A 12300-nucleotide genomic window follows, 5' to 3' on the forward strand; every position below is an offset into this window, starting at 1 on the left:
ATTGCTTCTGTGGTATTGCAAAGGCAAAGACAAATGCTTCCAGCCATCCATTGCACTAATGGATTGGTCATCAGCTGGCTGTCTATGTCCCGCATCAATATAGACCAAAGTACAGAGGGTTAGGCTATGCTATTGTGCACCTACCTGATGCATCAGAAGGTGCGAGGCCCTTGCTAAATTCTGTGCACAGACTTTGAGATCTATACTTTAGACTGTATCTAAACCTGCTCCAACATGGACTGACATTCTGGCCTACTTTCAGCCGATGCGACTTGTCTGTCGCTGAACAGTCGCTTTTTATGTATTCAGCACCTATGTATAATGTTGTAAAAATGCTCTAGAAGCTAAAGTCGCAGAAATGTCACACATATTTGGCCTGCAACTTTCTGTGCGACAAATTCAGACAGGAAAAATCAGTATAAATCCTTAGAAAATTATCCCCCAGTGTCTCCATCTGCTGGCGGTATTGAATAAGCATTGCTGCACTGATGGGGTATGCATTAGACGAAAAAAAAGAAGAAAAAGAAGAATAATACGCCCAGAAAAGAGGCGAAAAGGAGAAAAACGTAAAAAAACGTGAAAAAAAAAGTAAGAGGAAGAGAAGGGAAAAAAAGGTGGAAATGGGTTTAAAAGTGATTTCGGCGGAGAAATATATATATATATATATATATATATATATATATATATATATATATATATATACGCGCACACACACACATATATATAAACGTATTCTCCGTTGAGATATTGCAGCCGCTGCTGTGTCCAGGCCCAGGAGCCTTAGCACTGTGCTGTGATGTCACTCAATACCACTGACATCACTAGGTGTAAACAACATCTCTCCTTTGCTGTGTATGTGACTATGGAGCTGTTTGGTGATGTCGTCTATTATGGCCTTCATAGAAGCAACAGGAGATTGTTGCATCCATCTAGAACCCTCAGAACTACAGTGCTATGATGTCACTCACTTCCACAGGCCTTGCAGAGTGTAAACAACAACAACCCAGCTTTGTTGTGTATGTAACCATAGGGATTTGTGATGTCACCTAGAACCTTCACAGCAGCGACAGCTTTATGAGGAGCATCAGCACTGCTCTGCCTGAGCAGAACCATCACCGCCATAGGTTGTCAAATAACCCGGGTTTAACCCACACAGGTAAGTCCAATGGGGTGCAGGCATGTCCTCTATGCTTACAGCTTCCCGTGGGTGTTGGTTTGATACCGTTTGGGGACAGCCAAGGAGGCATCTGCAGGCAACAAAGGTAGGTGTGTGCTTGTGTGTGTGTTTCCTATGCAGATCCTAAGCCCAGTGTCACATGCAAGTAGGAGGAGTAAGAAGGGTTCCTGGCAAATCCGGGTTATGGATTGCATTTAAAAAGGCCCCGTGGGAGTGCAATGGGCCCCTGTCTTGCTGCTTAGCAATAATGGTATGGGTTTAGGTTCTGCTGTGTGTACTGGTGGTTGACTGCCCCCCAGCCCAGAGTGTGCATGGAAAATTGTCTGGCAGCCTCCCTGACAGCAAGCAGTGATAGTGCCCATGAAGGGCACCTTGTTGGGCCCGCCCCTTTCACGGTTATCGCTTCTCGGCCTTTTGGCTAAGATCAAGTGTAGTATCTGTTCTTATCAGTTTAATATCTGATACGTCCCCTATCTGGGGACCATATATTAAATGGATTTTTGAGAACGGGGGCCGATTTCGAAGCTTGCTTCCGTCGCCCTATGCATTGACCCGATATGGCAGTATCTTCGGGTACAGTGCACCACCCCCTTACAGGGTTAAAAAGAAAGATTCCTACTTTCATTGCTACCTGCTTGCTGGCTAGCCAGCTAGCCAGCCCTGTGGGCCTTGCTGCTGCTGCAGCCAAAAAACAAAAGGTGGTGCTGCTGCTGCTTCTGCTGCTTCTGCTTCTGCTTGTGTCTGGCCGCTGTTGGAGCGTCCAGGCACAGGACTTCTGCTGCTGCTGACTAAATGGCCTCCTTAATTGGATCATTTGAGTAGCCAGCACACCTGTGCAGGTAGGGCATGACATGATAGGCAGCTGCCTTGATAGCGGGTGGGTGCTGAATGTTCCTAATTGACAAAATAAGATTAATGCTTATGAAGAAATATAAAATCTCATCCCTTCCCCAATATCGCGCCACACCCCTACCCCTTAATTCCCTGGTTGAACTTGATGGACATATGTCTTTTTTCGACCGTACTAACTATGTAACTATGTAACATAACATGGGGGGGGGGGGGGGGGGGTCTCCTGGCTGTTCACACAGGTGTGTCATTGCTGTACATTGACCATGCATTGCTTCTGTGGTATTGCAAAGGCAAAGACAAATGCTTCCAGCCATCCATTGCACTAATGGATTGGTCATCAGCTGGCTGTCTATGTCCCGCATCAATATAGACCAAAGTACAGAGGGTTAGGCTATGCTATTGTGCACCTACCTGATGCATCAGAAGGTGCGAGGCCCTTGCTAAATTCTGTGCACAGACTTTGAGATCTATACTTTAGACTGTATCTAAACCTGCTCCAACATGGACTGACATTCTGGCCTACTTTCAGCCGATGCGACTTGTCTGTCGCTGAACAGTCGCTTTTTATGTATTCAGCACCTATGTATAATGTTGTAAAAATGCTCTAGAAGCTAAAGTCGCAGAAATGTCACACATATTTGGCCTGCAACTTTCTGTGCGACAAATTCAGACAGGAAAAATCAGTATAAATCCTTAGAAAATTATCCCCCAGTGTCTCCATCTGCTGGCGGTATTGAATAAGCATTGCTGCACTGATGGGGTATGCATTAGACGAAAAAAAAGAAGAAAAAGAAGAATAATACGCCCAGAAAAGAGGCGAAAAGGAGAAAAACGTAAAAAAACGTGAAAAAAAAAGTAAGAGGAAGAGAAGGGAAAAAAAGGTGGAAATGGGTTTAAAAGTGATTTCGGCGGAGAAATATATATATATATATATATATATATATATATATATATATATACGCGCACACACACACATATATATAAACGTATTCTCCGTTGAGATATTGCAGCCGCTGCTGTGTCCAGGCCCAGGAGCCTTAGCACTGTGCTGTGATGTCACTCAATACCACTGACATCACTAGGTGTAAACAACATCTCTCCTTTGCTGTGTATGTGACTATGGAGCTGTTTGGTGATGTCGTCTATTATGGCCTTCATAGAAGCAACAGGAGATTGTTGCATCCATCTAGAACCCTCAGAACTACAGTGCTATGATGTCACTCACTTCCACAGGCCTTGCAGAGTGTAAACAACAACAACCCAGCTTTGTTGTGTATGTAACCATAGGGATTTGTGATGTCACCTAGAACCTTCACAGCAGCGACAGCTTTATGAGGAGCATCAGCACTGCTCTGCCTGAGCAGAACCATCACCGCCATAGGTTGTCAAATAACCCGGGTTTAACCCACACAGGTAAGTCCAATGGGGTGCAGGCATGTCCTCTATGCTTACAGCTTCCCGTGGGTGTTGGTTTGATACCGTTTGGGGACAGCCAAGGAGGCATCTGCAGGCAACAAAGGTAGGTGTGTGCTTGTGTGTGTGTTTCCTATGCAGATCCTAAGCCCAGTGTCACATGCAAGTAGGAGGAGTAAGAAGGGTTCCTGGCAAATCCGGGTTATGGATTGCATTTAAAAAGGCCCCGTGGGAGTGCAATGGGCCCCTGTCTTGCTGCTTAGCAATAATGGTATGGGTTTAGGTTCTGCTGTGTGTACTGGTGGTTGACTGCCCCCCAGCCCAGAGTGTGCATGGAAAATTGTCTGGCAGCCTCCCTGACAGCAAGCAGTGATAGTGCCCATGAAGGGCACCTTGTTGGGCCCGCCCCTTTCACGGTTATCGCTTCTCGGCCTTTTGGCTAAGATCAAGTGTAGTATCTGTTCTTATCAGTTTAATATCTGATACGTCCCCTATCTGGGGACCATATATTAAATGGATTTTTGAGAACGGGGGCCGATTTCGAAGCTTGCTTCCGTCGCCCTATGCATTGACCCGATATGGCAGTATCTTCGGGTACAGTGCACCACCCCCTTACAGGGTTAAAAAGAAAGATTCCTACTTTCATTGCTACCTGCTTGCTGGCTAGCCAGCTAGCCAGCCCTGTGGGCCTTGCTGCTGCTGCAGCCAAAAAACAAAAGGTGGTGCTGCTGCTGCTTCTGCTGCTTCTGCTTCTGCTTGTGTCTGGCCGCTGTTGGAGCGTCCAGGCACAGGACTTCTGCTGCTGCTGACTAAATGGCCTCCTTAATTGGATCATTTGAGTAGCCAGCACACCTGTGCAGGTAGGGCATGACATGATAGGCAGCTGCCTTGATAGCGGGTGGGTGCTGAATGTTCCTAATTGACAAAATAAGATTAATGCTTATGAAGAAATATAAAATCTCATCCCTTCCCCAATATCGCGCCACACCCCTACCCCTTAATTCCCTGGTTGAACTTGATGGACATATGTCTTTTTTCGACCGTACTAACTATGTAACTATGTAACATAACATGGGGGGGGGGGGGTCTCCTGGCTGTTCACACAGGTGTGTCATTGCTGTACATTGACCATGCATTGCTTCTGTGGTATTGCAAAGGCAAAGACAAATGCTTCCAGCCATCCATTGCACTAATGGATTGGTCATCAGCTGGCTGTCTATGTCCCGCATCAATATAGACCAAAGTACAGAGTGGTTAGGCTATGCTATTGTGCACCTACCTGATGCATCAGAAGGTGCGAGGCCCTTGCTAAATTCTGTGCACAGACTTTGAGATCTATACTTTAGACTGTATCTAAACCTGCCTCCAACATGGACTGACATTCTGGCCTACTTTCAGCCGATGCGACTTGTCTGTCTGCTGAACAGGTCGCTTTTTATGTATTCAGCACCTATGTATAATGTTGTAAAAATGCTCTAGAAGCTAAAGTCGCAGAAATGTCACACATATTTGGCCTGCAACTTTCTGTGCGACAAATTCAGACAGGAAAAATCAGTATAAATCCTTAGAAAATTATCCCCCAGTGTCTCCATCTGCTGGCGGTATTGAATAAGCATTGCTGCACTGATGGGGTATGCATTAGACGAAAAAAAAGAAGAAAAAGAAGAATAATACGCCCAGAAAAGAGGCGAAAAGGAGAAAAACGTAAAAAAACTTGAAAAAAAAGTAAGAGGAAGAGAAGGGAAAAAAAGGTGGAAATGGGTTTAAAAGTGATTTCGGCGGAGAAATATATATATATATATATATATATATATATATATATATTACGCGCACACACACACATATATATAAACGTATTCTCCGTTGAGATATTGCAGCCGCTGCCTGTGTCCAGGCCCAGGAGCCTTAGCACTGTGCTGTGATGTCACTCAATACCACTGACATCACTAGGTGTAAACAACATCTCTCCTTTGCTGTGTATGTGACTATGGAGCTGTTTGGTGATGTCGTCTATTATGGCCTTCATAGAAGCAACAGGAGATTGTTGCATCCATCTAGAACCCTCAGAACTACAGTGCTATGATGTCACTCACTTCCACAGGCCTTGGCAGAGTGTAAACAACAACAACCCAGCTTTGTTGTGTATGTAACCATAGGGATTTGTGATGTCACCTAGAACCTTCACAGCAGCGACAGCTTTATGAGGAGCATCAGCACTGCTCTGCCTGAGCAGAACCATCACCGCCATAGGTTGTCAAATAACCCGGGGTTTAACCCACACAGGTAAGTCCAATGGGGTTGCAGGCATGTCCTCTATGCTTACAGCTTCCCGTGGGTGTTGGTTTGATACCGTTTGGGGACAGCCAAGGAGGCATCTGCAGGCAACAAAGGTAGGTGTGTGCTTGTGTGTGTGTTTCCTATGCAGATCCTAAGCCCAGTGTCACATGCAAGTAGGAGGAGTAAGAAGGGTTCCTGGCAAATCCGGGTTATGGATTGCATTTAAAAGGCCCCGTGGGAGTGCAATGGGCCCCTGTCTTGCTGCTTAGCAATAATGGTATGGGTTTAGGTTCTGCTGTGTGTACTGGTGGTTGACTGCCCCCCAGCCCAGAGTGTGCATGGAAAATTGTCTGCAGCCTCCCTGACAGCAAGCAGTGATAGTGCCCATGAAGGGCACCTTGTTGGGCCCGCCCCTTTCACGGTTATCGCTTCTCGGCCTTTTGGCTAAGATCAAGTGTAGTATCTGTTCTTATCAGTTTAATATCTGATACGTCCCCTATCTGGGGACCATATATTAAATGGATTTTTGAGAACGGGGGGCCGATTTCGAAGCTTGCTTCCGTCGCCCTATTGCATTGACCCGATATGGCAGTATCTTCGGGTACAGTGCACCACCCCCCTTACAGGGTTAAAAAGAAAGATTCCTACTTTCATTGCTACCTGCTTGCTGGCTAGCCAGCTAGCCAGCCCTGTGGGCCTTGCTGCTGCTGCAGCCAAAAAACAAAAGGTGGGTGCTGCTGCTGCTTCTGCTGCTTCTGCTTCTGCTTGTGTCTGGCCGCTGTTGGAGCGTCCAGGCACAGGACTTCTGCTGCTGCTGACTAAATGGCCTCCTTAATTGGATCATTTGAGTAGCCAGCACACCTGTGCAGGTAGGGCATGACATGATAGGCAGCTGCCTTGATAGCGGTGTGGGTGCTGAATGTTCCTAATTGACAAAATAAGATTAATGCTTATGAAGAAATATAAAATCTCATCCCTTCCCCAATATCGCGCCACACCCCTACCCCTTAATTCCCTGGTTGAACTTGATGGACATATGTCTTTTTTCGACCGTACTAACTATGTAACTATGTAACATAACATGGGGGGGGGGGTCTCCTGGCTGTTCACACAGGTGTGTCATTGCTGTACATTGACCATGCATTGCTTCTGTGGTATTGCAAAGGCAAAGACAAATGCTTCCAGCCATCCATTGCACTAATGGATTGGTCATCAGCTGGCTGTCTATGTCCCGCATCAATATAGACCAAAGTACAGGAGGGTTAGGCTATGCTATTGTGCACCTACCTGATGCATCAGAAGGTGCGAGGCCCTTGCTAAATTCTGTGCACAGACTTTGAGATCTATACTTTAGACTGTATCTAAACCTGCTCCAACATGGACTGACATTCTGCCTACTTTCAGCCGATGCGACTTGTCTGTCGCTGAACAGTCGCTTTTTATGTATTCAGCACTATGTATAATGTTGTAAAAATGCTCTAGAAGCTAAAGTCGCAGAAATGTCACACATATTTGGCCTGCAACTTTCTGTGCGACAAATTCAGACAGGAAAAATCAGTATAAATCCTTAGAAAATGATCCCCCAGTGTCTCCATCTGCTGGCGGTATTGAATAAGCATTGCTGCACTGATGGGGTATGCATTAGACGAAAAAAAAGAAGAAAAAGAAGAATAATACGCCCAGAAAAGAGGCGAAAAGGAGAAAAACGTAAAAAACTTGAAAAAAAAGTAAGAGGAAGAGAAGGGAAAAAAAGGTGGAAATGGGTTTAAAAGTGATTTCGGCGGAGAAATATATATATATATATATATATATATATATCTATATATATATATATATATATACGCGCACACACACACATATATGTAAACGTATTCTCCGTTGAGATATTGCAGCCGCTGCTGTGTCCAGGCCCAGGAGCCTTAGCACTGTGCTGTGATGTCACTCAATACCACTGACATCACTAGGTGTAAACAACATCTCTCCTTTGCTGTGTATGTGACTAAGGAGCTGTTTGGTGATGTCGTCTATTATGGCCTTCATAGAAGCAACAGGAGATTGTTGCATCCATCTAGAACCCTCAGAACTACAGTGCTATGATGTCACTCACTTCCACAGGCCTTGCAGAGTGTAAACAACAACAACCCAGCTTTGTTGTGTATGTAACCATAGGGATTTGTGATGTCACCTAGAACCTTCACAGCAGCGACAGCTTTATGAGGAGCATCAGCACTGCTCTGCCTGAGCAGAACCATCACCCGCCATAGGTTGTCAAATAACCCGTGGTTTAACCCACACAGGTAAGTCCCAATGGGGTGCAGGCATGTCCTCTATGCTTACAGCTTCCCGTGGGTGTTGGTTTGATACCGTTTGGGGACAGCCAAGGAGGCATCTGCAGGCAACAAAGGTAGGTGTGTGCTTGTGTGTGTGTTTCCTATGCAGATCCTAAGCCCAGTGTCACATGCAAGTAGGAGGAGTAAGAAGGGTTCCTGGCAAATCCGGGTTATGGATTGCATTTAAAAAGGCCCCCGTGGGAGTGCAATGGCCCCTGTCTTGCTGCTTAGCAATAATGGTATGGGTTTAGGTTCTGCTGTGTGTACTGGTGGTTGACTGCCCCCCCAGCCCAGAGTGTGCATGGAAAATTGTCTGGCAGCCTCCCTGACAGCAAGCAGTGATAGTGCCCATGAAGGGCACCTTGTTGGGCCCCGCCCCTTTCACGGTTATCGCTTCTCGGCCTTTTGGCTAAGATCAAGTGTAGTATCTGTTCTTATCAGTTTAATATCTGATACGTCCCCTATCTGGTGGATTTTTGAGAACGGGGGCCGATTTCGAAGCTTGCTTCCGTCGCCCTATGCATTGACCCGATATGGCAGTATCTTCGGGTACAGTGCACCACCCCCTTAAAGGGTTAAAAAGAAAGATTCCTACTTTCATTGCTACCTGCTTGCTGGCTAGCCAGCTAGCCAGCCCTGTGGGCCTTGCTGCTGCTGCAGCCAAAAAACAAAAGGTGGTGCTGCTGCTGCTTCTGCTGCTTCTGCTTCTGCTTGTGTCTGGCCGCTGTTGGAGCGTCCAGGCACAGGACTTCTGCTGCTGCTGACTAAATGGCCTCCTTAATTGGATCATTTGAGTAGCCAGCACACCTGTGCAGGTAGGGCATGACATGATAGGCAGCTGCCTTGATAGCGGGTGGGTGCTGAATGTTCCTAATTGACAAAATAAGATTAATGCTTATGAAGAAATATAAAATCTCATCCCTTCCCCAATATCGCGCCACACCCCTACCCCTTAATTCCCTGGTTGAACTTGATGGACATATGTCTTTTTTCGACCGTACTAACTATGTAACTATGTAACATAACATGGGGGGGGGGGGGGGTCTCCTGGCTGTTCACACAGGTGTGTCATTGCTGTACATTGACCATGCATTGCTTCTGTGGTATTGCAAAGGCAAAGACAAATGCTTCCAGCCATCCATTGCACTAATGGATTGGTCATCAGCTGGCTGTCTATGTCCCGCATCAATATAGACCAAAGTACAGAGGGTTAGGCTATGCTATTGTGCACCTACCTGATGCATCAGAAGGTGCGAGGCCCTTGCTAAATTCTGTGCACAGACTTTGAGATCTATACTTTAGACTGTATCTAAACCTGCTCCAACATGGACTGACATTCTGGCCTACTTTCAGCCGATGCGACTTGTCTGTCGCTGAACAGTCGCTTTTTATGTATTCAGCACCTATGTATAATGTTGTAAAAATGCTCTAGAAGCTAAAGTCGCAGAAATGTCACACATATTTGGCCTGCAACTTTCTGTGCGACAAATTCAGACAGGAAAAATCAGTATAAATCCTTAGAAAATTATCCCCCAGTGTCTCCATCTGCTGGCGGTATTGAATAAGCATTGCTGCACTGATGGGGTATGCATTAGACGAAAAAAAAGAAGAAAAAGAAGAATAATATGCCCAGAAAAGAGGCGAAAAGGAGAAAAACGTAAAAAAACGTGAAAAAAAAGTAAGAGGAAGAGAAGGGAAAAAAAGGTGGAAATGGGTTTAAAAGTGATTTCGGCGGAGAAATATATATATATATATATATATATATATATATATATATATATATATACGCGCACACACACACATATATATAAACGTATTCTCCGTTGAGATATTGCAGCCGCTGCTGTGTCCAGGCCCAGGAGCCTTAGCACTGTGCTGTGATGTCACTCAATACCACTGACATCACTAGGTGTAAACAACATCTCTCCTTTGCTGTGTATGTGACTATGGAGCTGTTTGGTGATGTCGTCTATTATGGCCTTCATAGAAGCAACAGGAGATTGTTGCATCCATCTAGAACCCTCAGAACTACAGTGCTATGATGTCACTCACTTCCACAGGCCTTGCAGAGTGTAAACAACAACAACCCAGCTTTGTTGTGTATGTAACCATAGGGATTTGTGATGTCACCTAGAACCTTCACAGCAGCGACAGCTTTATGAGGAGCATCAGCACTGCTCTGCCTGAGCAGAACCATCACCGCCATAGGTTGTCAAATAACCCGGGTTTAACCCACACAGGTAAGTCCAATGGGGTGCAGGCATGTCCTCTATGCTTACAGCTTCCCGTGGGTGTTGGTTTGATACCGTTTGGGGACAGCCAAGGAGGCATCTGCAGGCAACAAAGGTAGGTGTGTGCTTGTGTGTGTGTTTCCTATGCAGATCCTAAGCCCAGTGTCACATGCAAGTAGGAGGAGTAAGAAGGGTTCCTGGCAAATCCGGGTTATGGATTGCATTTAAAAAGGCCCCGTGGGAGTGCAATGGGCCCCTGTCTTGCTGCTTAGCAATAATGGTATGGGTTTAGGTTCTGCTGTGTGTACTGGTGGTTGACTGCCCCCCAGCCCAGAGTGTGCATGGAAAATTGTCTGGCAGCCTCCCTGACAGCAAGCAGTGATAGTGCCCATGAAGGGCACCTTGTTGGGCCCGCCCCTTTCACGGTTATCGCTTCTCGGCCTTTTGGCTAAGATCAAGTGTAGTATCTGTTCTTATCAGTTTAATATCTGATACGTCCCCTATCTGGGGACCATATATTAAATGGATTTTTGAGAACGGGGGCCGATTTCGAAGCTTGCTTCCGTCGCCCTATGCATTGACCCGATATGGCAGTATCTTCGGGTACAGTGCACCACCCCCTTACAGGGTTAAAAAGAAAGATTCCTACTTTCATTGCTACCTGCTTGCTGGCTAGCCAGCTAGCCAGCCCTGTGGGCCTTGCTGCTGCTGCAGCCAAAAACAAAAGGTGGTGCTGCTGCTGCTGCTTCTGCTGCTTCTGCTTCTGCTTGTGTCTGGCCGCTGTTGGAGCGTCCAGGCACAGGACTTCTGCTGCTGCTGACTAAATGGCCTCCTTAATTGGATCATTTGAGTAGCCAGCACACCTGTGCAGGTAGGGCATGACATGATAGGCAGCTGCCTTGATAGCGGGTGGGTGCTGAATGTTCCTAATTGACAAAATAAGATTAATGCTTATGAAGAAATATAAAATCTCATCCCTTCCCCAATATCGCGCCACACCCCTACCCCTTAATTCCCTGGTTGAACTTGATGGACATATGTCTTTTTTCGACCGTACTAACTATGTAACTATGTAACATAACATGGGGGGGGGGGGTCTCCTGGCTGTTCACACAGGTGTGTCATTGCTGTACATTGACCATGCATTGCTTCTGTGGTATTGCAAAGGCAAAGACAAATGCTTCCAGCCATCCATTGCACTAATGGATTGGTCATCAGCTGGCTGTCTATGTCCCGCATCAATATAGACCAAAGTACAGAGGGTTAGGCTATGCTATTGTGCACCTACCTGATGCATCAGAAGGTGCGAGGCCCTTGCTAAATTCTGTGTGCACAGACTTTGAGATCTATACTTTAGACTGTATCTAAACCTGCTCCAACATGGACTGACATTCTGGCCTACTTTCAGCCGATGCGACTTGTCTGTCGCTGAACAGTCGCTTTTTATGTATTCAGCACCTATGTATAATGTTGTAAAAATGCTCTAGAAGCTAAAGTCGCAGAAATGTCACACATATTTGGCCTGCAACTTTCTGTGCGACAAATTCAGACAGGAAAAATCAGTATAAATCCTTAGAAAATTATCCCCCAGTGTCTCCATCTGCTGGCGGTATTGAATAAGCATTGCTGCACTGATGGGGTATGCATTAGACGAAAAAAAAGAAGAAAAAGAAGAATAATACGCCCAGAAAAGAGGCGAAAAGGAGAAAAACGTAAAAAAACGTGAAAAAAAAGTAAGAGGAAGAGAAGGGAAAAAAAGGTGGAAATGGGTTTAAAAGTGATTTCGGCGGAGAAATATATATATATATATATATATATATATATACGCGCACACACACACACATATATATAAACGTATTCTCCGTTGAGATATTGCAGCCGCTGCTGTGTCCAGGCCCAGGAGCCTTAGCACTGTGCTGTGATGTCACTCAATACCACTGACATCACTAGGTGTAAACAACATCTCTCCTTTGCTGTGTATGTGACTATGGAGCTGTTTGGTGATGTCGTCTATTATGGC

At 45.7% G+C, this 12300-nt stretch overlaps 4 non-coding genes and 1 pseudogene across 4 annotated transcripts; all 5 read left to right on the top strand.

Moving 5' to 3' along the window:
* The first annotated feature begins 1575 nt into the window (after positions 1 to 1575).
* Positions 1576 to 1766, top strand: LOC130341012 (U2 spliceosomal RNA). Its single transcript, XR_008881028.1, has one exon. It is a non-coding gene; the product is annotated as a U2 spliceosomal RNA (small nuclear RNA).
* Positions 1767 to 3861: 2095 nt separating this feature from the next.
* Positions 3862 to 4052, top strand: LOC130341013 (U2 spliceosomal RNA). Its single transcript, XR_008881029.1, has one exon. It is a non-coding gene; the product is annotated as a U2 spliceosomal RNA (small nuclear RNA).
* Positions 4053 to 6143: 2091 nt separating this feature from the next.
* Positions 6144 to 6336, top strand: LOC130341031 (U2 spliceosomal RNA). The gene has a single exon (XR_008881045.1). It is a non-coding gene; the product is annotated as a U2 spliceosomal RNA (small nuclear RNA).
* Positions 6337 to 8438: 2102 nt separating this feature from the next.
* Positions 8439 to 8614, top strand: LOC130341034 (U2 spliceosomal RNA; annotated as a pseudogene).
* Positions 8615 to 10708: 2094 nt separating this feature from the next.
* On the top strand, positions 10709 to 10899 carry LOC130341015 (U2 spliceosomal RNA). Its single transcript, XR_008881031.1, has one exon. It is a non-coding gene; the product is annotated as a U2 spliceosomal RNA (small nuclear RNA).
* The last annotated feature ends 1401 nt before the right edge of the window (positions 10900 to 12300 follow it).

The sequence above is a fragment of the Hyla sarda genome, unplaced genomic scaffold, assembly GCF_029499605.1.
Source record: "Hyla sarda isolate aHylSar1 unplaced genomic scaffold, aHylSar1.hap1 scaffold_610, whole genome shotgun sequence".
NCBI lineage: Eukaryota > Metazoa > Chordata > Amphibia > Anura > Hylidae > Hyla > Hyla sarda.